The sequence below is a fragment of the Schistocerca cancellata genome, chromosome 12 (genome assembly GCF_023864275.1).
Source record: "Schistocerca cancellata isolate TAMUIC-IGC-003103 chromosome 12, iqSchCanc2.1, whole genome shotgun sequence".
NCBI classification, from domain to species: domain Eukaryota; kingdom Metazoa; phylum Arthropoda; class Insecta; order Orthoptera; family Acrididae; genus Schistocerca; species Schistocerca cancellata.
In genome coordinates, this window is record NC_064637.1 from 79,555,692 (window position 1) to 79,581,871 (window position 26,180).

The 26,180-nt window shown below is 41.7% G+C and overlaps 1 protein-coding gene across 1 annotated transcript in view; it reads right to left on the reverse strand.

The window, feature by feature from the left end:
• LOC126109473 (uncharacterized) overlaps window positions 1-26,180 on the reverse strand; it is a 341,108-nt gene that overhangs the window by 72,476 nt on the left and 242,452 nt on the right. The window lies entirely within an intron of this gene.

The window sequence follows — 26,180 nt, forward strand, 5'->3', positions numbered from 1 at the left end:
GGATCTCCGGGGGGGGGGGGGGGGGGGACTACTCAAGAGGACGTCGTTATCAGGAGAAAGAAAACTGGCGTTCTACGGATCAGAGCGTGGAATGTCAGATCGCTTAATCGGGCAGATAGGTTAGAAAACTTAAAAAGGGAAATGGATAGGTTAAAGTTAGATATAGTGGGAATTATTCGGTGGCAGGAGGAACAAGACTTTTGGTCAGGCGAATATAGGGTTATAAATACAAAATCATATAGGGGTAATGCAGGAGTAGGTTTAATAATGAATAAAACAATAGGAGTGCGGGTAAGCTACTACAAACAGCATAGCGAACGCATTATTGTGGCCAAGATAGACACGAAGCCCACGCCTACCACAGTAATACAAGTTCATATGCCAACTAGCTCTGCAGATGACGAAGAAATTGAAGAAATGTATGTTGAAATAAAAGAAATTATTCAGATAGTGAAGGGAGACGAAAATTTATTAGTTATGGGTGACTGGAATTCAGTAGTAGGAAAAGGGAGAGAAGGAAACGTAATAGGTGAATATGGATTGGGGGGAAGAAACGAAAGAGGAAGCCGTTTGGTAGAATTTTGCACAGACCACAACTTAATCATAGCTAACACTTGGTTCAAGAGTCACGAAAGAAGGTTGTATACATGGAAGAAACCTGGAGATACTAAAAGGTATCAGATTATATAATGGTAGGACAGAGATTTAGGAACCAGGTTTTAAATTGTAAGATATTTCCAGGAGCAGATGTGGACTCTGACCACAATCAATTGGTTATGAACTGTAGATTAAAACTGAAGAAACTGCAAAAAGTTGGGAATTTACGGAGATGGTACCTGGATAAACTGAAAGAACCAGAGGTTGTACGGAGCTTCAAGGAGAGCATAAGGGAACAATTGACAGGAATGGGGGAAAGAAATACAGTAGAAGAAGAATGGGTAGCTTTGAGGGATGAAGTAGTAAAGGCAGCACAGGATCAAGTAGGTAAAAAGACAAGGGCTGCTAGAAATCCTTGGGTAACAGAAGAAATATGTAACTTAATTGATGAAATGAGAAAATATAAAAATGCAGTAAATGAAGCAGGCAAACAGGAATACAAACGTCTCAAAAATGAGATCGACAGGAAGTGCAAAATGGCTAGAAGACAAATGTAAGGATGTAGAGGCGCATATTGTAAGTAGGCTGTTTATGTTTTCTTTATGTAAGTAGGCTGTTCATGTTTTCTTATTGGCAACGTTACGTAGCGCTCTGTATGAAAATCACTGGCTGTGCTGTGTGCAGCCTGTGGCTAGTTTGCATTGTTGTCTGCCATTGTAGTGTTGGGCAGCGGCAGCTGGATGTGAACAGCGCGTAGCGTTGCGCAGTTAGAGGTGAGCCGCCAGCAGTGGTGGATGTGAGGAGAGAGATGGCGGAGTTTTGAAATTACATCAATTATGACTTTTGATGATATTAAGGTAAATACAGTGTTTGTTCTCTATTAAAATCTTTCATTTGCTAACTATCCCTATCAGTAGTTAGTGCCTTCAGTAGTTTGAATCTTTTATTTAGCTGGCAGTAGTGGCGCTCGCCGTATTGCAGTAATTCGAGTAACGGAGATTTTTGTGAGGTAAGTGATTTGTGAAAGGTATAGGTTAATGTTAGTCAGGGCCATTCTTTTGCAGGGATCTTTGATAGTCAGATTGCGTTGCGCTAAATAATATTGTGTGTCAGAATAAGCACAGTCGTGTAAAATTGTTCTAAGGGGACGTTTCAATATCACCATGGATAAGATAGATACTGTCTACAGGAAAATTAAAGAGACCTTTGGAGAAAAGAGAACCACTTGTATGAACATCAAGAGCTCAGATGGAAAACCAGTTCTAACCAAAGAAGGGAAAGCAGAAAGGTGGAAGGAGTATATAGAGCGTCTATACAAGGGCGATGTACTTGAGGACAATATTATGGAAATGGGAGAGGATGTAAATGAAGATGAAATGGGAGATATGATACTGCGTGAAAAGTTTGACAGAGCAGTGACCTGAGTCGAAACAAGGCCCTCGGAGTAGACAACATTCCATTAGAACTACTGACAGCCTTGGGAGAGCCAGTCCTGACAAAACTCTACCATCTGGTGAGCAAGATGTACGAGACAGGCAAAATATCGTCAGACTTCAAGAAGAATATAATAAATTCTAATCCCAAAGAAAGCAGGTGTTGACAGATGTGAAAATTATCGAACTATCAGTTTAATAAGTCACTGCTGCAAAATACTAACGCGAATTCCTTAAAGACGAATGGAAAAGCTAGTAGAAGCCGACCTCGGGGAAGATCAGTTTGGATTCCGTAGAAATATTGGAACACGTGAGGCAATACTGACCTTACGACTTATCTTAGAAGAAATATTAAGGAAAGGCAAACCTACGTTTCATTCATTTGTAGACTTAGAGAAAGCTTTTGACAATGTTGACTGGAACACTCTCTTTCAAATTCTAAAGGTGACAGGAGTAAAATACAGGGAGCGAAAGGCTATTTACAATTTGTACAGAAACCAGATGGTAGTTATAGGACATGAAAGGGAAGCAGCGGTTGGGAAGGGAGTGAGACAGGGTTGTAGCCTCGCCCCGATGTTATTCAATCTGTATATTGAGCAAGCATTAAAGGAAACAAAAGAAAAATTCGGAGTAGGTATTAAAATCCATGGACAAGAAATAAAAACTTTGAGGTTCGCCGATGACATTGTAATTCTGTCAGAGACAGAAAAGGACTTGGAAGAGCAGTTGACTGGAATGGACAGTGTCTTGAAAGGAGGATATAAGATGAACATCAACAAAAGCAAAACGAGGATAATGGAAAGTAGTGGAATTAAGTCGGGTGATGCTGAGGGAATTAGATTAGAAAATGAGACACTATTTGGGGAGCAGAATAACTGATGATGGACGAAGCAGAGAGGATATAAAATGTAGACTGGCAATGGCAAGGAAAGCGTTTCTGAAGAAGAGAAATTTCTTAACATCGAGTATAGATTTAAGTGTCAGGAAGTCATTTCTGAAAGTATTTGTATGGAATGTAGCCATGTATGGAAGTGAAACATGGGCAATAAATAGTTTGGACAAGAAGAGAATAGAAGCTTTCAAAATGTGGTGCTACAGAAGATTGTTGAAGATTAGATGGGTAGATCATGTAACTAATGAGGAGGTATTGAATAGGATTGGGGAGAAGAGGAATTTGTGGCACAACTTGACAAGAAGAAGGGATCGATTGGTAGGACATGTCCTGAGGCATCAAGGGATCACAAATTTAGCATTGGAGGGCAGCGTGGAGGGTAAAAATCGTAGAGGGAGACCAAGAGATGAATGCACTAAGCAGATTCAGAAGGATGTAGGTTGTAGTAGGTACTGGGAGAGAAAGGAGCTAGTACACAATAGATTAGCATGGAGAGCTGCATCAAACCAGTCTCAGGACTGAAGACCACAACAACAACAACAACAACAACAACAACGTGTGATGAAGACCAGAAGGAGTCTGTCACGGAAGACTGTATTAACTGTGATAATTGCTCCCAACAGTGGCATGAAGAATGCACAGTTTATGAAGGTCATGGTGCATTTTCTTGTTATTGGTGTTAGTGCGTACTCTTACAAGACGATGCGGCTACGAGTACGAACGAACAGTGTCATATATATAATGACATTTAAGGTTTGGGTTAAAAGTTACTCAGCTGTATCTGATAAATGTTGTTCTCAAATAAATGAGCAATGGTTTGCCATTTGTCTATTTTAACTTTCTCATCAACTAGAAATGACCGATAAAATACTAAGTGCATACTCCTTCCTTACTTTCCCCTGCAAAGGCAAATTGATGAAGTCGAATAGTTTGTAGGAAAAATTTTTGTAGTTTCATGACTTTAGGTTGGCATGACTGAGATGAGCTGAGAGCGGCTGTCAAAAAAATAACGGTTATATTTATAACCTTAATGTTGCAGTTAACAATGACGTGTCCGGTTGAAGTTTCCACATTAATTGAGCAACGTTCAGCGATGCGTTTTCCCTTTCAGAAGGTGGAAAACGCCTGAAATATTTTCTCTAACGATTTTTCAGTATGGGCGAAGCTGTGCGAACGACGGAAATTTTCGATAAATACGTAGGACAGTTGAAAAACAATCGAACTTGAGTGACGAATGAAAAACGCCGTGGCCGGCCAACTGAAGTGTCTCCTCCTTCGGTTAAAGCCGGCTCTGACGACATTACTCCTGATGGCCGACGTGTTGCAGTAGAACTGAATAGCAAAATAACTGCAATAGGTAGTGGCACAGTTCGTAACGTTGTCAGTGACATGCTCAAGTACAGCAAAACAAGTCCAACGTGGGTCCCGAAAGAATTCACACAACAGAAGGAAACAAAGAGTGCTATTAATGTGAAGGTCAACCTTTTCAGATCGAGATTTTAACGTGTGATGAAACTTTCGTTGAAAATGGTGAACACGACTCGAAAAAAGGCAGAAGCAAAGTTTTACACCTCGTATGATTCAATATTTGTTAATTTCCATTTCCTTTTTTCAATAAATATGATATTTAAAAAACAGGTTGCCGAGATCTGAACCAATCTTTCAATCATTTTGTTGCTAAATTATACTTGCTTTATACTTGTTAGTGCCCAGAAATCATCTAATTTTAATAAGACATTTAAATTTTTTTATATATCTTATTGCTTTACGAAACTCCTGTCCTGGCACTGACCTTCAAATCTTACAAGTCTGCCAAAAATTTAAGATGACCAGTCCTTAACATCCCATTGTAAAGACATCTTCAAATTTGAAGCTTCTATTCTGAAGCTTCTATTTTGAAGAAAATCTCTGCACTCTCTTTGCTCTTTTGCAAGCACTGCACGCTGAGTATAGGACCCTCTTCCATAACTACCATTGTCGATCTACAACTAGCAACAATACAGGCTGCAAATGACAAAATACATTGACCTAAGCAATTTTGTGAAAGGGCAGATTATTAGGGTCCAGCGTCTCTGAGCACCTCTGAAATGGTGAAGGTGGTAGTGTTGTGTGAGCATTTATGGAAAGCGGTTGACGGACAGTGCAACAAAAATTAGACAACATGGTGTTGGATGTCCCTGCTGCATCACAGAATGTGTAGGTCAGAGGCTTACCCAATATGTAAATCAGGGTAGGTGCAATCTGTGGCAGAACTGGTGACAGTAGAAGACTGGTGCAAGCTTAAGTGTTTCGGAGCACACCATTCAGTGGGGACATTCACATGGACTTCCAGGGCAACTGTGGTAGTAATGAAAGGCACCCTGACAGCTGAGAACATTAATGTGCACCTCCAGCACGTCTTTGCACTTCGTGGCCTCATCTAGCAGGATATCTGACGGTGTCACAAGACTAGAACAGTGCTACATTCGTTTTATGAGCACAATAGTGAATTTACATTCATGTCTCGGCACCAAATTTGCCTGATGTGAACCGATAGGAACACGTAGGGGCACTTTTTGTCACCTTTCTTGGTTTATCTTGGGTCATACAAAGTCTAAATTTTGAAGAAGAGAGCAGACATCGTACACCTTGCAATGCTTTAGTCTCTCCCACTGAAAATAGGTAGCAACAAGTAAACAACATTATACATTTCTGCTCTGAATTTTACTACTGTCTGATCCATTAGCTACACTCAGTGATACTCTAAAGATAATGTTTGTGTTCTTTAAACAACCTTTCTTGTGGTTCTGACATACCAGTTCCTTCTGACAAACTGATGAGCCCTTCATATTACCATACCACTGAAAACCATTCCAGATCATCTCCTGTATATTTTCAAGTTACCAGACTTCAGAGATTACTTAACAAGGCTTCAGGTCACACTATCAGATCCCTTTTGCCTATTACATACATTACATTAAACTGGATATGTTGTTACCTACTAGTTACCGTATCAAGCATTTACAGGGTGGCTTCCTACATTCATAAAAAAAGTCTTCTCTGAACACGAGTATGTCATTTGAGATAAAACTCTCAAGCTTTTAATAGTGTCTCTACCACTTGTCTTCAGGGATAAAATGAGTGTCACGGTTGGTTCTGTGTTCTGATTCTTACACGGGCAAGCCAGCATGGTCTGAAACCTACCACAGCAGAGTGTTGCAGAACTAAATGGTGTCACATGCTGAGGGACACCAACACCACATTTGAAATTGCCAGTTCTGCCTTCCTGTAAGTGTCAGTCATACCCTCCTGTTACCCATCTATAAACAAAGTGTCATCTTGCCCCCCACTCTGGAATTTTCTAGATTCTGCTGATCTCCCTATATAAGCAGAATAGTGTGCCAGTCCCAAGTAAGTAATTTTACTGCTGAATATGATGGCAGAAAACTGTTGAAAGCTCAACAAGTTTATTTAAAATGATGGAACTTGGATATTGACAAGTTTTTGTTCAATGTTTCTATCAACACCTCCCCCCCCCCCCCCAACGCACGCGCGCACACGCACACTAATGAGAAACTGCAAGAAGGTACCTGATGAGTAAAAGCTATAGAAAGAACAGTGTCATGTTATCTTTCTGCTCTAAAAGCTTAAACTCTCTTCCAAAACACTTCCCAATATCTACTGCTCACAATTTTATTTTATTTTTAGGTCAATTTGACCTAATACTGAGCCTCTATTTAAGTATTTCTTGTGAATGTTTCCCAAATTAATCCATTTATTGAAGTGCATCAATGTATCTGACCACATTCTGTATCATCTTGTGTTATGTCAACTATTTTTGCTTTTTCCCCACAAGCAAACCAATTTGTTCGGTAAAGCTGTCTTACTGGTGCCATTTTTATACATTCTAATTTTTTAACAAGGAACTGAGATAATTGATTATGGATAACCTCGAAAGTTTATTCCTTAACGAAACAATTAGTTGGCATTTTTGTTTCATTTACGATGCACCACACAGCATTCAATGCCATAAATGAGGGGAATTCAATATGTAATGCAACAAACATTTCTTTCTCCACAAATTTTGGACGAGATTGTGGGAAAGTGTGGAATATTGCCACTTCTGCCACCATAGCTCATCAAGTTTGATAGGTGGCAGCACTGTGTGTCTTCTTCAAAATGGTGTCTAACAGAGTAGTATTCCGAGTAGGGAGCTGTCACTGCGTTACTTTCGGCTGGATGTCTACAGAGACCTGGCAGTGAACAAAAGCATGGTGAGTCATTGGGCAGGCATTTGTCACCATCGCAACAAGGTTACGCAAACCTATCTAATCTCTCACGTGCCAGCAACTGCACACAGCGAGGACTCATACAATCTTGGAACTTGCACTCTCAGTCGAGGTGGGTAACTGTTCACAATCAAAACACTTCACTGCTCAACTGGACATCTGTTGATAGTGATGTCACAGTCATCCACTAGATGGGTTACTGAAAGTTGTGTGCCTACTGGATTCCACACCACCTAACAGAAGACCATAATTAGCAAGGAAGGACCATCTGTGGAGAACTGCTTGCGTGTTACGAGGCTAATTGTGACAATTTTTTGTCAAACATCACAGGCGATGAAACATGGGTTCGTCACTCTAAACCGGAAACAAAACGGCAATCCATAGAGTGGTCCCACGCCACCTCTTCTCTGAGGAAAAAGATCAAAGCCGCACACCCTGCCATCAAAGTCACGGCGACAATCTTCTGGGATTCTGAAGGGATTATTCTGTTTCATGTCCTCCGTTGCTGTGCAATAATTAACTCTGACATTTATTGCGCTACACTCAGGAAATTGGAGAAACGACTTCAGCGTGTTCGTCACCACAAAAATGCAAACAAAATTCTCCTTCTCCATGACAATCCAAGACCTCAAAACAAGCCTATATCCAAGAGGAGCTGTTAACAAAACTGCATTGGATTATTGTTCCTTATACAGGCTACTGACAATCTCACACATTCTGACTTCCATCTATTTGGCTCAATGCGGCTTGCACTCCACAGGAAGTATGTGGAAGATGGTGAAGTTATTGGTGCAGCAGGATATTCAATCTGATGTCAACCAGCAGAGTGGTACACACAGGCATACAGGCGCTCCCAGTAAACTGGCATAAGCCCATCGCATTGCACAGAGATTATTTTGAGAAACATGGTTTTACAGAGAAACATGTTTTTACAACCAAGAGGATGGGAAATAATATGACCATTGGCATCTTAAATAAAAAACTTGCTTGCAGGAAAAATTTTGTTGCATTACTTATTGAATGCCCCTCATATTTCGAGTACAGTAACACTTTTTGTTAAGTAAATAAAAACTTTTCTTTAACTATTGTACATAGCACAATCATTAAATCTTAACATGAAATACACTGACTGTGCAAGTAAGTTTTAATTCTGTGGTAAAAATCGCACTGCTGTTCTTTAAACATTTTTGTTGTTTAAATGTTCAGTGTATTTTTCTTCTTATTTTCTTGCATGTACGAGTATGTGTTAGCAGTGCGTGAAGAAAGGCAATGGAAAACAACATTGTAAAACTTTATATATATTTTTGAAGGCTTCCACAAGAGCTGGATTGGGTTGGAAGGGGGCAAGTGAAGACTAGGTTAGTCGAACACTTTTCTATTCAGAACACACATTTGAAGAAAAGAAATGTGAGCAGGGAACTTGGCTAGAATCAGACAGTCACTGCTCTGAAATTGCAGTAATATTTGACTAATGGTGTATGGAGCATTTGTTTAAGTGCATCTAAGGAAAATATTTAGCCAACATAGTATCTACATTGAAACTTCAGCAGGGTTTTTCCTTTAATATAAAAAGTTGTGTCACAATCATGGCTGAATAGGAAATACAGATAACTGCTGATCATTAGAATGTACAATTCGTTATCTTTAAATGTGTTTCTGTACTGTGTTACAGTCAACATTGTGTTCTGAACTTATTTTGGGTGTAAGTGTTGTTAATATGAAACCACTGGTTGTTAACCCTACCCCAACAATTATGATCTGTTAACTGAATGTGTCATGTGCAGATGTACAACATTCAATGCTCATTCAACAGTCATGTGCAATTATTGATCTGATGTGGCACTAAAATCATCATTGCACTGCCATGATATAAAATTAATAATGGCTGCTTGAAACAGGTAAGGTTTTATTGTACATGGGAGTGGCAACTCATTAAATAGTGAAGGTGCAAATGAGCAATGTGGATATGCAGATTGCCTTAAATGAGAGTGTCTAAATTACGCTTTCAAGTTTTCTTTCCAAGTTACATCAGAAAAATCTCTTCAGTGTTGACCAACCCTAGAACCACAGTGCCATTCTATAGCATCACATCTCCAGTTTATTAGTACACAGTGTGACTGCATCTTGTACACATGTTTGAACAAACAATAAGCTAACAAGTATTGCAATAAATTCTGCTTCAGTAAGCAGTATATGCATTATTATTCAAACAGCTGTGAGCCTTAATGCAAATGGTTTGTGCATTACATACTCATAGCTATGGGTACTAATTAACAGTGTTACTAGGCACATATCCTTGTATTTGACTTCACGACAATGCATGCTGATAGCCAACACATAAATCTTTCTTTTTTGAATAATTTTCATGGTACTTAATGTTTTCATCTGTTTTGGGTTGTATGTATTTTATGTACATGAAGATGCGTGTGTATTATGGAGCTACTGAGTGCACTTAGGCTCCCATACTGTGCAATACACTATTAACAAGTTGTCAGCTTTTTTTCATGTTCCATGTTACCTCATTAATTATTTACAGTGCAGGCATATACTAACTGCTCAACAATTATTCAAGATTCTCATGTTTTGTATTCTACATGCCAAATTCTCACAGAACCAATAAACGTGTGTTCTGTTCGAGCTAATGATGGTGGCGACTGAGTGTGCATGAAGTGTGCTTGCTTGTGTGAATGTGTGCATTTTCTTTGATGAAAAGGCTTTCTCCGACAGCTGCATGTGTAACAGTCTCTTCATTGGTCTTTATGTTGTGCCTGTCTGCAACTCAATGGATCATCTTTACGTTGAGTAGCAATCTATCCTATCTGTTGTATAGTTCTTATTACAAACTGGAATTTCTACTGTTTAGCTATCATACATACGATGTCCCAGGAGGAATGGTCAATTGTCAATGATCTATCAGGAATGATCATTTGAAGCACAAGAGTCTGGTAAATAATTCTTTTATGTTTTGTAGTAAATGTGCAGAGTCTTTTTTGTTGAAGTTTATTCCACAATGCTTAAAACTTGTGGAAAAAATTGAACATGATTTTATCCAGATTTAAGCTGTGTGTGTGTGTGTGTGTGTGTGTGTGTGTGTGTGTGTGTGTGTGTGTGTGTGTGTGTGTGTAAAAGCACGAAAATATTACGTTGTAATTCTCACTATTGTGAACTATGTTGGGCACAATGAAGGCGCATACTACCACCTTTGAAAGATAGCAACAACAGTACTAGTAGTTGTATTCCACCATCAGAGGTATGATAACGATTTTCCCTTGTAAGTTTCGACTCATTTGTTTCCGGAACTGGGGCCCTTACCTCAAATTGATACATGATCACGGCGTCACACTCTACTTACATACATTTGCCGGAGCTGGCGCCTGTATTTTGTTGCTCCGTAGCCTCGTTAGATGACGTTTGCAGGCATGAGTTACTATGTAAAATTACAAGCTCTAGAAATGTGAAACACCTTGTATGAAGAAAGCAACATACGAAACGAACGAGAAATTCGGGAAATTAATCGAAGATAAGAAATAAGAAATAGAAGTTGTTTCCAAATCGAACTTTCATTTTGCTGCTGCTGATTTGAAATTTCGTGGCATTTTTTCGCTCTGAAGAGGATCATTCAAACGGTGGTCAAAATGTCGTTATTTTAGTTGTTTCACTGTTTTATAATGACATGGCCTAGTACCCAAAATGATTTTCTTCAAGTTATTTATAGGAATTCTATCGCTTCTCACCGATATTTTCAGTATGATATTAGTATTTTTTCCTACACCTAGCAACTTTAATAGTGCTTGAAATGATGAAAATAGTACCTAATACTTTTTGATATGGAGACAGAAACGGTGCTTGGCTTTGATGATAACAATATACAGGAAAATTCAGCCATGTTTCTGCGAAGTTGCATAACGTCGAAATCCTGAAATACATCCGTATATTTCGAATGTGGTACAACAGCTGTAGGTAGGAGACGAGATACTGCAGAAGTAAAGCTGTGTGGACGGGGCGTGAGTCGTGTTTGGGTAGCTCAGATGGTAGAGCACTTGCCCATGAAACGCAAAGGTCCCGAGTTCGAGTCTCGGTCCGGCACACAGTTTTAATCTGTCAGGTTCATATCGGCACACACTCCTCTGCAGAGTGAACTAATTCTGGAAACAGCTGTATAGTTACTGGAGAGATACAGGATGTTCCAAAATTCCCGTTAAAAACTTCTAGGGAACTGAGTGACGATATTTTGAACTGGAACCCATGTATGGAAACGTATATCCCTGCTACAGGGGTATAAATATATCTTCGCTATTGTGGTATGCAACAGGGTAATCATCACTGGAGGGGGGTTACTTACGTCGGATCGTATGATGTCATTTGACGGCTGTCCTACCTCTCTGAACTGGTTCGAGTCTCGTTCTTGTGTCTGTGACTGATAGAGCAGCATTGCTGAGTACACTTTTGCCGAATACACCGACACGAGTATTGTGTGTGGCCAAGCTCACAGTGCTGGAAGAGCTGCTGGTCGCCTTTATGAAGATCGTTGTCCACAACGTCTGAATCCTTCCCACACGCTTTTCGTTACCATTGCGAAACGTCTTCGAGAAAGGGTGCCTTCACCGTCAGCAGGTGCGACTGTGGTGCCCCGTGGAGACGCAGCGCACGCGAATTGGAAAATATATTTATATGGATATGGTGTCTGTTCTTTCGGACATGTCCGAAAGGACACTACGAATGTAGTGTGTGGATATAAAAGGTGAGAATGTGGGTCTCGCGGGAGTCGTGCGCGAGATAGTCCCTGCAGTCGCACTATCCTCTGTGCCCTCGGTGGCTCAGATGGCTAGAGCGTCTGCCATGTAAGCAGGAGATCCCTGGTTCGAGTTCCGGTCGGGACACACATTTTCACCTGTCTCCGTTGATATATATCAACGCCCGTCGTCAGCTGAAGGTATTAATACCATTCTAATTTCGAACTGGGAAACGCCCTCCTGTATAAACAGTGTCTCTGAAGACCAATTTTTTTTGTTTCTTTGGTTATTAACGACTGAAACTGCAGACCAATAGATGGACTGGGTCACATCTACACTGAAATGCCAAATAAACTAGTATAATAATGCGTATTGAAAAACAGAGGTATGTAAACAGGCAAAATATGGTGCTGCCGCCAGCAACGCCTGTGTAAGACATGTGTCTGCCGCGGTTGTTAGATTTTGAACGTAGTATTATACTCGGCGCAAGAGCGATGGGACACAGGATCCCAGAGGTAGCGATGAAGTGGGGATTTTCCTGTACGACCATTTCACGAGGGCTCCGCGAATATCAGCAATCCAGTAAAGCAACAAATCTCCGACATCGCTGCAGCCGGAAAAAGATCCTGCAAGAATGGGAACTGAAGAGAATCGTTCAGCGTGGCGAAAGTGCAACCCTTCCGCAAATTACAGGAAATCTCAATGCTTGACAATCAACAACTGTCAGCATGCGAACCATTCAACGAATCATCATCTATATGGGCTTTCAGAGCCGAAGGCCCACTCATGTACCCTTGCTGACAGCACAGCACGAAGCTTTACGCCTCATTTGGGCCTATCGGTATGAATATTGGACTGTTGATGATTTGAAACAAATTGCGTGGTTGGACGAGTCTCACTTTAAAATGTGAGTATGGACGTTTACGGGTATGAAGACAACATCATGACTCCATGGACCCCGCATGTCAGCTGGGGACTGTTGAAGCTGGTGGAGGCTCTGTGACGTTGTATGGCGTGTGCATTTGGAGTGATGTGGGACCTTGATACGTCTTGATACAACTCTGACTGGTGACACGGGCGTAAGCATCGAGTCTGATCACCTGCATCCACTCATGTCCATTGTGCATTCCGACGGATGTGGGTAATTCCAGCAGGACAATGCGATACCCCAGACAACCACAATTGCTACAGAGTGGCTGCAGGAACACTCTTCCGAGGTTAAACACTTCCGCTGGCCACCAAACTCCCCAAACATCCTGTACGTTTCCAGTAAATTGTATAGCTTTATCGAGCATATCTGGGATGCCTTGCAACGCGATGATCAGAGATCTCTGTTCCCTCGTACTCTTACGGATTTATGGGCAGCTCTGCAGGATTCATGATGTCAGTTCCCTCCTGCGCGACTTCAGCCATTAGTCGATTCCATGCCACGGCGTGTTGAGGCACTTCTGCGTGCTCGCGGGGGCCCTACATGGTATTTCTTTGGCTCTTCAGTGTAACAAATTACTTGTCAAAGTGACAGCGTTACCAACATGTTTGAAATAGTTGTAGCACACGTTTCCAGTAAATTGTATAGCCGTTGTCGTATTACGATTGGTATCTGCGAATACATTCCATAATTCGTGACAGGTCGTGGGCCCCACTGCAGACGTCCGCAGCGTTTACCCAGGGTCGTCTTGGCTGCGGCAGCTCTGACGGCCACGAGAATAACCGGAGGTAGAGAGCGCAGCATGGTTAGTTTGAAGGCCACTTTCAACTAGTGTTGCCAGAGGTGTCTCTTTCTAGAGATACGACGACTCGTCCCACGTAAGCTTTAAGCGGAAAGCCAAATGCTCCAACTTCTGGCCTCTGCTAACATCTCGAAATAGACTATCCTATCAGTAAGTGTACAGGCACCTATTAGTGCACTTCAATATGCAGTGTGTCCACCCTTTGTCTCTATGGCGGCTTGAACTCTGCGCGGGACACTGAGTGAGGTGCCTGCCGACAATTTACGCACCACACACGGAAATAGTATCTACGTGTTTGTCTTTGTACATGCCAGGCAATACATTGCTCAGCAAGATTGCCACATCTCTCACAAATTTTGAACGTTTGGAGCACAATGTGCGGGCTCTTTAAAGCAGGTCGCAATTTTGATGATGCCCGCGCAAAGGCCAGAGGTGGACCAACACGTTATCGACAAATCAATTTGTGAAGCTCTTTCTCTTGAATTAATCATCCAGTTTTTTCTGGAACTGTAATCATTCATTTGCCCCTACAGGTACATCAAATGTATCTACACTCCTGGAAATGGAAAAAAGAACACATTGACACCGGTGTGTCAGACCCACCATACTTGCTCCGGACACTGCGAGAGGGCTGTACAAGCAATGATCACACGCACGGCACAGCGGACACACCAGGAACCGCGGTGTTGGCCGTCGAATGGCGCTAGCTGCGCAGCATTTGTGCACCGCCGCCGTCAGTGTCAGCCAGTTTGCCGTGGCATACGGAGCTCCATCGCAGTCTTTAAACTGGTAGCATGCCGCGACAGCGTGGACGTGAACCGTATGTGCAGTTGACGGACTTTGAGCGAGGGCGTATAGTGGGCATGCGGGAGGCCGGGTGGACGTACCGCCGAATTGCTCAACACGTGGGGCGTGAGGTCTCCACAGTACATCGATGTTGTCGCCAGTGGTCGGCGGAAGGTGCACGTGCCCGTCGACCTGGGACCGGACCGCAGCGACGCACGGATGCACGGCAAGACCGTAGGATCCTACGCAGTGCCGTAGGGGACCGCACCGCCACTTCCCAGCAAATTAGGGACACTGTTGCTCCTGGGGTATCGGCGAGGACCACTCGCAACCGTCTCCATGAAGCTGGGCTACGGTCCCGCACACCGTTAGGCCGTCTTCCGCTCACGCCCCAACATCGTGCAGCCCGCCTCCAGTGGTGTCGCGACAGGCGTGAATGGAGGGACGAATGGAGACGTGTCGTCTTCAGCGATGAGAGTCGCTTCTGCCTTGGTGCCAATGATGGTCGTATGCGTGTTTGGCGCCGTGCAGGTGAGCGCCACAATCAGGACTGCATACGACCGAGGCACACAGGGCCAACACCCGGCATCATGGTGTGGGGAGCGATCTCCTACACTGGCCGTACACCACTGGTGATCGTCGAGGGGACACTGAATAGTGCACGGTACATCCAAACCGTCATCGAACCCATCGTTCTACCATTCCTAGACCGGCAAGGGAACTTGCTGTTCCAACAGGACAATGCATGTCCGCATGTATCCCGTGCCACCCAACGTGCTCTAGAAGGTGTAAGTCAACTACCCTGGCCAGCAAGATCTCCGGATCTGTCCTCCATTGGTCATGTTTGGGACTGGATGAAGCGTCGTCTCACGCGGTCTGCATGTCCAGCACGAACGCTGGTCCAACTGAGGCGCCAGGTGGAAATGGCATGGCAAGCCGTTCCACAGGACTACATCCAGCATCTCTACGATCGTCTCCATGGGAGAATAGCAGCCTGCATTGCTACGAAAGGTGGATATACACTGTACTAGTGCCGACATTGTGCATGCTCTGTTGCCTGTGTCTATGTGCCTGTGGTTCTGTCAGTGTGATCATGTGATGTATCTGACCCCAGGAATGTGTCAATAATGTTTCCCCTTCCTGGGACAATGAATTCACGGTGTTCTTATTTCAATTTCCAGGAGTGTATTTCCATCGCACTGGGGTAATTCCTCCGGGATACGTTCATTTTCCTTAGCGTGTAAATATATTTGTAGCAGGTCATTCAAAAACGTTTGAAACGAAATAGAGGGGAGCTGGTTGTTGTTAGGAGAATATGGTGTTATTGGCAGAGAGCGAGAAAAGTATGACTGAAATGTTAAAAAAATTAAACAAGAGACGTGAGTAAATTGGAATGAGAAATAATAAGAAAAAGGCAAAGTGTCCGGTGGTAAGTGCAAGAAAAGTAAGAACAACTATAATGTTAGGCAGGAAGATACAGAACAATTTAGTGTTTTTAGATAACTGCGACGCGCTATTATGGACGACATTGGAAGTAATAAGGAGGTGAAAACACGTATAACAATTGCCAACAAGACGTTTCATAACAGGAGGCTTTATTGTGGGTGCGTTGATAGGGGATAAAATAGGCAGGCACAGTGAGAAATTAGGTGGTGTTGAGTGGGAGAACAGAGAGAAATTTTAAAGGTAGCAGGATGAGGAAACACAATTGGCATGGACACTGAATGAGAAGAGATTGTTTATTGATGGATGGTATGGAGGGAATAGTGAATGGAAGAAGAAGAAAACGCAGAACATACCAAGTGGTTGACAGTGTAAGGACAGAAAATAGTTGTGAGAAAACAAGAGGGTATCAAATGATGGGACTGCGTCGAGAGCTACATGTGAAGACCTGCCCTAGGGCAGAAAACTGGTGGTGGTGGTGGTGGTGGTGGTGGTGGTGGTGGTGAACAAGAGGAGACTTATTTAGGACATTTTGCAAGACGCCCATTTTCTTGTAATCCAAATTTAAACAAAAAATAGGCAGCTTATAATTTGTACTCTACAAACGACCGTGAATTGCATGGCAGATGTAACTTGCCATTATACCAGTTATCAGGACTTATTCCCACTCCACTGGTGTATGGAGCGTGCGAAATGTGACGCTTAAAAGCCTCTGTGCGTGCTGTGCTTAGTCTAATCTGGTCTCCACGCTTCCTACAGTTACGATACGTAGGCGGTTTCAGTACATTCCTACATTCATCATGTAACGTCGGTTCTAGAAACTTTCTAAGTTGGTCTCCTCGCGATACTTTGCTCTTCCACGGGATGGTGTGTGTCTATCATCAACTGTCTGTTAGTTCAGTTCTCTGAACACCTTCGTGACATTCTATGTGTCAAACAAACCTGTGAGCATTCTTTACTGCCCTTTACTGTTTAAGTTCAATATGCCCTGTTCGTCCTATCTGGTACTGATTACAATTCCGCAGTATTGTACCAATGAACCGCACGCGCTTTACCTACAACTGTGCTTATGTGATCGTTCCATTTCATACCACTACAAATTTATGCACTCAAGTATTTACTTGAGTTAACAAATTCCAGCTGCAGCGCACTGAAGCTGTAGTCATCGGATTACGTAGTCTCATTTTCAAAATGTTGATTTTGTCGATACCGTCACAGTAATATATTTGACTATGCTAACAGAGCCTCAACCTCACCTCTGCTTGCACGGCTTCGAACTATAAAAGTCCTGGAATGTGTTCCTCAAGTTTTGGAGACAGATGAAAATCGGATGGGACCAAGTCGGGGCTGTGTGGAGGTGAATCGACGGCAGTGAACGAACGGCATCGGAGTGCTGCAGACGTCGCAGCGCTCGGCTGTAGTTCGGCGTTGTAATGCTGAAGAGGAGGGTGTTCCACGTGCGGACCAACTCTTCCAGTTCGTGCTTTCAGTTTTCTGAGCTGTTTCTCACGCACCGCAACAGTTACATCACACACCGCTATGTTACACGGTACAAATCGGAGCTCTCTAGCAGCAGAGGACTACAGATATGTGGAATAAAAATGTAGAATGTTACTAACGTTTTTTAACTCGAAAGCTTAAGAGTTTTCAAATAAAACATTTGGAGTCACTACTTCTCAGCACGCCCTCGTGTTATATGCACAAAAATCAAAAGACTGTTTCTGAGCAAAGTATGCTATTCATTTAATTGAACATCTTTGTAATGTACATCAGTAGTAAACCTTATGGTGATCGAGAAATTTCGTATTTATATTTAATTTGAAAGGCGATTTATCTGTGGCCAATACACAATTAAAATGGCAGTAGCCAGGTGGATATTAACTGCAATACCGCCCACATTGCCACGGTAAGTGGAAGAATTGGTTTTTCGACACATGTCGCCATGTAACAGTCGCTCATGGCGATACATTAAAGAGTTCTCTGTCTCCCTGTCAGAGAGCCAGTACCCGGCATCACTCTACCGAAATAAAGACGGAAATTCTGTGTGCCACATTTGAAAATGAGTCTTAAAAGGTTACAAAACTAGTTAATGGAATTAAAAATACTTCAAAATGTGAGTTGTTGCAGTTTTCCGTATTTATATTCAATGCACTAGTCACAGGCTCTAGAACACCCTTAGGGGATATGCTTAATCGGTTGAGAGCGTGATGTGTCCCTCCGAGATTAACTTTGCCTGGGCTTTAAGCGACTCACCGGTCAGCATTTACAGAGCTGCCAACTACATCTCGCACCGGGAATATTATTAGGCTTAGTTTGCATCGCAAATCGAACGTGCATTCGCAGTCATTCCCTCTATTGACTACCATTCGCCTATATTCAACAGTTAAGGATTCCTACGGAAATTTCTGGAGATTTGAAATGGAACCGTCACATAATCGCAGTCTTAGGGGAAGACGGTGGCAGGCCGCAATTTATTGGTACAATTCTAGGAAAATACAATCAGCGAACAAAAGAAATTGCTTAGAAATCACTCGTGCGACCCATCCCCCAATATTGCTCGAGATTCTTGGATCCTAATCAGAGGATACTGAATGTATACAGAGAAGGGCAGTACGAATAGTCACAGGTTTTTTTGAACCGTTGGAGAGTGTTACAGAGTTTCTGATCAAATTGAACTGGCAGCCGCTTGGAAACTGACGTAAGTAGACTTTCTCGGGATATTTTACGTCAATTTCCAAGTGCCTGCCAGTTCAATTTGATCAGAAACTCTGTGACACTCTTCAACGGGTCAAGAAAAACCTGTGTCCATTCGTACTGCCCTTCTCTGTATACATTCAGTATCCCCTGATTAGGATCCAAGAATCTCGAGCAATATTGGGGGATGGGTCGCAGAGTGATTTCTAAGCAATTTCTTTTGTACACTGATTGTATTTTCCTAGAATTCTACCAATAAATAGCAGCCTGCCACCGTCTTTCCCTAAGACTCCGACTATGTGACGGTTCCATTTCAAATCTCCGGAAATTTTTACACCCAGGTATTCGTGTGGGTTGAGCGATTGCGAATTTGACTCGCTGACGCTATACTCGTTAACGAACAATTTTACATTTCGGGAACATTTGAACCGAGTTGTCATGCTTTGCATTACACTGAAATCTTATGAGGGCGTGGCTTCTTTCAGGCAGTACTTCATTGCAGACAACTGCATCATTTGCGGAAAGACTGAAGTTCCAAATAGACCGCGTAGCCACCACCCCCTTCTCCCCTCCAAATTGCTATCTGAAGACTGGAAGTCCCATATGTAAACCACTTTCAGAAGTTCGTTTACATTCCGTATCAGTTAACGTGTTAAATACTTGACCTGAAGAAGCATAGCCCTTTGCAGTTGAAGACGCTCTGTTTTAAGAGAAGCTAGTTTTTCGATAACATCTCAATGTTTATGTACTGAACTAGGTGTTGTACAATGCTATAATTTTCAGGTACATTCGGCGATGTATGTGGATACTGTCTGACAAATGTGTTGCGAATAGAGTGAGTAGTAAAGAAATAATAAAGTGAAACATCAAGCCTGATGCTGACACCTTACTGCATGAAGAGCGAACATGTAGAAGTGATAAAAGTCTTTTTTCCTTTCATCATTCTGTCAGAGATGGCAGAGGGAAAAAAAGTTTCGCAAAGTTTCAAAACTTTCACAAATGCTCGGTCAGTATAGTCTCGATAATTTGCGCGCCATGAAATTATGCTGCCTTAGACGAGTAGGCAGTTTTTAAATTTTAACGCCCGACTTATTGCGTTAAACCTATGCCTTTAAATGAAGGACGGATGGAGGATTGTATTTAATGCGCCACCGATGTCGAGGTCATTAGAGACGGAGCAGGAGCTGGCACTGCGTCAAGGAAGGGTAAAAGTAGTCCGCCGTGCCCTTTCAAAGGTACCATTCCAGCATTTGCTTGGAGCGATTTAGAAAAATTACGGAAAACATATATCAGGATGGCCGGACGCGGATTTAAACCGTCGTCCTCCTGAATGCGAGTCTAGTGTGCTAGTTGACAGCTCGTCGTCTAGAAGCTAGCGTTGCTGCTCTGGATCATGGGATACCGGGTTTGATTCACGGCTGGTTTGCGTTCTCCGCCCGGGAACTAGGTGTCTGTGTTGTCCTTATCATTTCATCATCATTCGTGAAGGTGGCAAAACTGGACTGTGTAAAGGTTGGGGCTTTGTACAGGCGCTGATGACCGTGCAGTTGAGCGCCCCACAAACCAATCATCATCATCATCATCATCATCATCATCATCATCCAGTGTACTAACCACTGCGCCAGCTCGCTCGGTATACATTTAAATGAGTAAATTATGACAGCATTTTTAGTATTTACATTGACTTCATTCTTCATAAATGATAGCATGAACTACGAGAAGACAAAAGGAATTGGGATAACGAATGAGAAATACCTGATTGTGCTTCTGTTTGTAGATGACATGATTCAAGTGAATGAAATGACCTCCAAAGATCTGTATACCACCTGAACGAAATATGCAACAAATGTAACTTTAAAATTTCTAGTAATAAAACGAAAATAAGTGCACTTCGAGGAAAATATTCAGTCAGATTAGAACTAGTTTTGGATAATCCTGCTTTAGAACAGGTTTCTTAATCCTTCATTTAGGGTACGCTGTAAAATCAGATTTTTACTCATACTGAAAATAAATTACACAAATTCTAAGCTGTCTGTGGCACCATTATCGGAACATTGGGTAATAAAGTACAAAAAGAGGTTGTCCCGATATTCTATAAAGTGGTCGCGGTTCCTGTGTTATGCTATGAAAGCGAAAACATGGTTAAAACAAAAAAAAACACACACACAGCAGAGACGAGGTTCCTTAGAAATTCGATGGGCTGCAGAACAAGAAATGATTAGAAATGAAGATACTAGACAAAAATGAGAAAAATTAAGTATTTTCAACAGAAACTAAAAAATTCAAAAATATCGTGAAGACTGGTAAGAATGCTAAGTCCCAGACTTCCCCAAAAGATTCAGAACTACAAGCGGAATGGGAGAAGTGATATTGAAAGACCTCGGACGTGGGAGTAATTTCGTTTGGGAGACTATCCCGCGCGGCGACTACTGAAGTACTTATACATTATAGAATTCGTAAGTTATACACCAAAATAAGTAAGTTTTAATGTAGTTTACGTTCACTGATGTAAAAAAAACATTTCTTGCTTTCTCCAGCGGGCTATGTTCTTTCTTAGGGTTCAAACTATCTCCATGCCAAATTTGATCAATATCTGTTAAGCGGTTTAGTCTCGAAAACGAAACAGACTGTGTTACAAAGAAGAAAAACAACTGAGAGAAAGAAGCGGCGTCACTTTCTGCAGGACGCGCCCTTCATTTTGCAGGACAGTGCTCGGGCACGCTTGGTTCAAGTCGTGACTGATTTGGTCGGTATATGTGGATGGGAAGCGCTGCACCACTCACCACACTCCCTGGACTTGTGCCCTCGTGAGGTCAGCTTGATTCCTAACGTGAAGGACGAACTTTGGGGTATTCCGTTCGGAGCTGTTATGGAGATTCGTCGGACAATAGACCGCTCCATTGAGAACTACCTATACAACTGGCGTAGCTAGGGGTATCTTGCTCTTTCGACATCACCAGCGACGGCCTATATACGAGTGCTGTTCAAAAAATATCCGACCTTTTTTAATTGTTGAAATCGACAATGCTATAAGGGCGTGCGTGCGCTCATGTTTTCAGGCAAACATAGCACGCATACCTGATTTTCTCCACTACTTCGGAACACTTGTAAGTGGTACACGTTGGATTAATGTGAGCAAAATGACGTCGTTGCATCACATTAGGCTTCAAGCTTGGCGATTCTCAAGTTGAAACCATCGTGTGTTTGTAGACGAAGTAATGGGTACTACACGGCTAAAGGAGTGGTACAACCATTTCAAAGGTAGCCGCTAATCAATGAAGACAGAAGCCAGTTAAGGTACGACCTCAATATCCGCAAATCGGGTCGTTACTGACCCCGCAAGATCCCTGATGAAGCAGAATAGACGAATCACTATCAGAGAAGTTGCAGTAAATTCAACTAAATAACTAGGTATTACAATAACTAACAACTTAATTGGAAGGAACACACAGAAAATTTTGTGGGGAAGGCTAACCAAAGACTGCGTTTTATTGGCAGGACACTTAGAAAACATAACAGACCTACAAAGGAGACTGTCTATACTACGCTTGTCCGTCCTCTTTTAGAATACCGCTGGGAGATGTGGGACCCTTACAAGATAGGAGTAACGCATTAGATCGAAAAAGTTCAAAGAAAGGCACCACGTTTCCTATTATCGCGAAATATGGGAGAGAGTGTCACAGAAATGATACAGGATTTGGGCTGGACATCATTAAAAGAAAAGCGTTTTACGTTGCGACGTAATCTTCTCACGAAATTCCAATCACCAACTTTTTCCTCCGAATGCGAAAATATTTTGTTGACACCGACCTACGTGGGGAGGAACGATCACCACGATAAAATAAGGGAAATCAGAGCTCGTACGGAAAGATACAGGTGAGCATTCTTTCCGGGTGCTATACGAGATTGAAATAATAGAGACTTGTGAAGGTGGTTTCAATAACCATCTGCCAGGCACTTAAATGTGATTTGCAGAGTATCCATGTAGATGTAAGTATAGGTGTTCACATTATTTTTCCTATCCCCTGTATGTGCATATCGCTTCCCACGAACTTTTTTACCTCAATATCGATATCTGCACCATATTCGAAATATGTAAGCGTACTTATATTATCTGTAATGTTAATATACAACATGAAAGGTAAGGCTCCCAACACACTTCCCTGTGGCACACGTGGCTACTTTTACACGTACAGATGAACCTCCATTCAAGATGAGATGATGTGTCCTCCCTACAAAAATATTTTACTGGCCGTACTTTATACGATACAGGCAAACGGTCAACTACAATTGCTGTTAACTGTGCGGTAACCTCTAGCGTATCAGAAGCGGTTTAGGAAAATTGTTTGAAATGAGTATACGCACTCGTATTTCGGCAGGTGCACAGTTTTGCATTTCAAATTTTGCACGTTTCCCAGATACTTTTTCGAAAATTTCGAGCAATACAAGACGAAATGTTTATTACATCATGAAACAATGAAGAAGCAAATGCGGGTTTGTTCGCAAACCCGAAGCAACATCTGGTGCAAGAGTCATGGGTTTTAATAAGGTAGCTATCGATAGGTTTTTTTCGTTGCTAACAAATGTAACTGACAAACACAAACTAATGACTTCTCAAAAATCTAACTGTGATGAAACAGGCGTTTCGGTTAATCGTAAAAAACAATCGAAGATCACAGCTTGCAGGAGGAAATGTCAAGTAGGTTCGTTAACATCTGCAGAAAGGGGCGAAACTGCAACCTGCCTCATTAGTACGTCAGCAAGCGGAGCTTACATGCCTCCTACGCTTATTTTTCCACGAAAGAAGAAGCAGAAAGAATTCGAGTTAGGACTGGCAGCAGGAGGTTGCGCTGAGGTCCACAGCACCGCATGGATGGCCACAGAGTCGTTCTTTGTATGGTTTCGAAAATTTGTAGAATTTTCTAAGGCATCAAAGCACTTCCCAGTTCTCCTTAGATGGCCACTCAGTATATACCACGAACACTGACGTTATGGACTAGGCGAGGGAGAGTGGCGTTTCGTTGCTAGCTTTACCACCACATTGCTTTAACAGACTTCAGCCGCTTGATGTTTGTTTTATGAAGCCTTTAAGCCTTCGTTATAGTGATCAGCTTCGAAAATGGCTACGAAGCCACGCAGGGAAATTCGTAACTATCTTTCAAATTTCAACGCTTTTTGCTTCAGCTTTCGTCTAAAGTGCAACTATGAAAACCGCTATTAAAGGTTTCGAAGCTACTAGAATATGGCCCACGGACCCATCCATATTCACCGATGCAGATTTCCTCCCGGCAGACACAACTGACATCGGACGTGATAGGCCGTCAGATAAAGAGGTTATTATATCTGAACAATTGTAATTGCCTCCACCTAGCACACCAGCTAAAAAGACGACGCCAACGGGCTCGATAATCAAGCGGGCGAGGTTTCAGCGAATTGTAACAATGAACTGCCGCCTAAGAATGACAAAGTTATTGGGGCTATTGTTCTAATCTTGGGTGCTCTTGGATGACAACTGACAACACGACCTCCTCATTTCATATTTCACCTGAAATTCTGATGCCCTTGCGAAAAGTTAACGAAAGCAAGAAAAGAGCGAAACTGAAGATGGGGAAGACCGTTGTTTTAACTGATTCGCCGTACAAAAAAAGAGTTAAAAGCCGTTATTAGGAAAAATAGAAAAATAACTCTGCTAAAGAAGAAAGAGCAAAGAAAAAACTATTTCCGAAAGAGAATATAATTAAGAATTCAAAAAAGAAAGAAAGGGCCTGAAGATAAATGGAAAAAAGGAGAGAGAATACAATACTAACAAGAGTGATTATGAGGAAAGTTCTGACTGTGAATGTTTATATTGTGGTGGGTTTTATCCAAAATCAGTTGAAGCTTTGGTCGCTTGTTCCACGTGCAAAAAATGGACACACGATTCTTGTGCAGGAATAGATAGCTAAGATTATGAGTGTCTCCTCGTGTGTGAATTTTGTAAAAAGCCTTAAGAAAAGGATACAATACATGAAAACTGTAGTTTGACATTAATATTCACATTAAACTAAATAAATACCGAGAAAGCCAATATTTTCTGCATTTCCGATAATTTTATACGTTTTTGTAATCACTTGTACTTACCACCCCATTCTGCCGCGTGCACGGGGCAGAATGGGGCAAATGACATACATTTCTATTTTTGAGTGAAAAATATTGTTGTTTTATTTTATAGCAATGTTCTTGTATTTTTGTGATTAATATATCATAAGGTGTTCATATAGAAAGTGGTAACACTCTTATTTATCAATTTTTTTACATTTAATCAAAGTTTTCAACTTTGTACCCAATTCTACCCTGGGTTCCCCAACATGTCGGATAAGAAAGATAAAAATACAATTGCTACTCGTTTCTTTAACGACAATTTAAGCTGTGCTCTCGGGTTCCTCCCATCGTTCATCACGATATATTACGAAAAAAATCATAGTTAACGATCATTATAAATTGCTCTAGAAACGAAGGCAATCACAGTTAACATTTAATAAGGCCACTGGTATCCTTCGAAACGCTAACTAATGACCGTCATGGGTCAAAGCGGACGGGTGGAATCGAAATACGCCCTTTGCCCACGATCGCTACTTTCTGTCAAGTTGTGCCATTAATTTCTCTGCTCCCTAATCTGTTTTCGTATCTCCCCATCAGCTATTCGATATAAACTTTTTTAGCATTCTTCTACACCACCACATTTCGAAAGTTTCTAGTCGTCTCCTGTTTGGGGAACCAGGCATTTAACTACTGATTCGCAATATATTTATTCCGAAGAGCAGAATGAAAATAAGATTTTTTCTATTGGTGATTGTACCAGTTTGATTTACACTTAGTGCGAATATAAAAGCATTTTAGTCCAAATCCTTATTTGAAGGTCTTAAATGTCGGTTTAAATGGCAGCTTGCTATGCAAGACATTCCCACTTGTTTCTCTGTGACAGCTCTTCTTTGAGATGATAAGCCTAGGGACATCTTTTCCCGTTGCTTTGAGCTTTCACCTATTGAATACATTTTTTCTTGTCTCGTAGTCAGTTGTTTGCTACAGTAATAACGTATCATGGGTGTTTTTCGTTTCTGAACAAAACAAATGCCAAGATCTACCCACAAAGTTTTCGAGAGAAGTTCTAGAAGACTTGCAAGAAATAAAATAGTAAATATCATTAAACAAATGTTATGTTTTTGTACGGCATATGTACTATTGGAAAGGAACGAAAAGCTTTACGAGCCATCTAAAAAATTAAAAAAAAAAAACTTTACAGTGCACGGCAGAGACATCTATGAACATGCAGTGAAAGAAACTATGAATTTAAATGAGTGCATGTACGTTGTTAAGTGCAATACAACTTTAAATTTTCCGTAACTTTTCTAACTAAATGTACCTTTCCTCTCAAACCATTTATCCCAGAACCATGGAATTCTAACAATCAGTTGTCTTACTCGAGGGCATGAAGTAATATTTTTTAATGCTTCCTAGCTGTATTATAAAGAACACTGTGGTCTTTTTATTTCTGAAATTTGGCCTCAAAACGTGTCTTTCTAAATTTTTCCAAAATTACACTATTAATATATTATTCCAGAAAA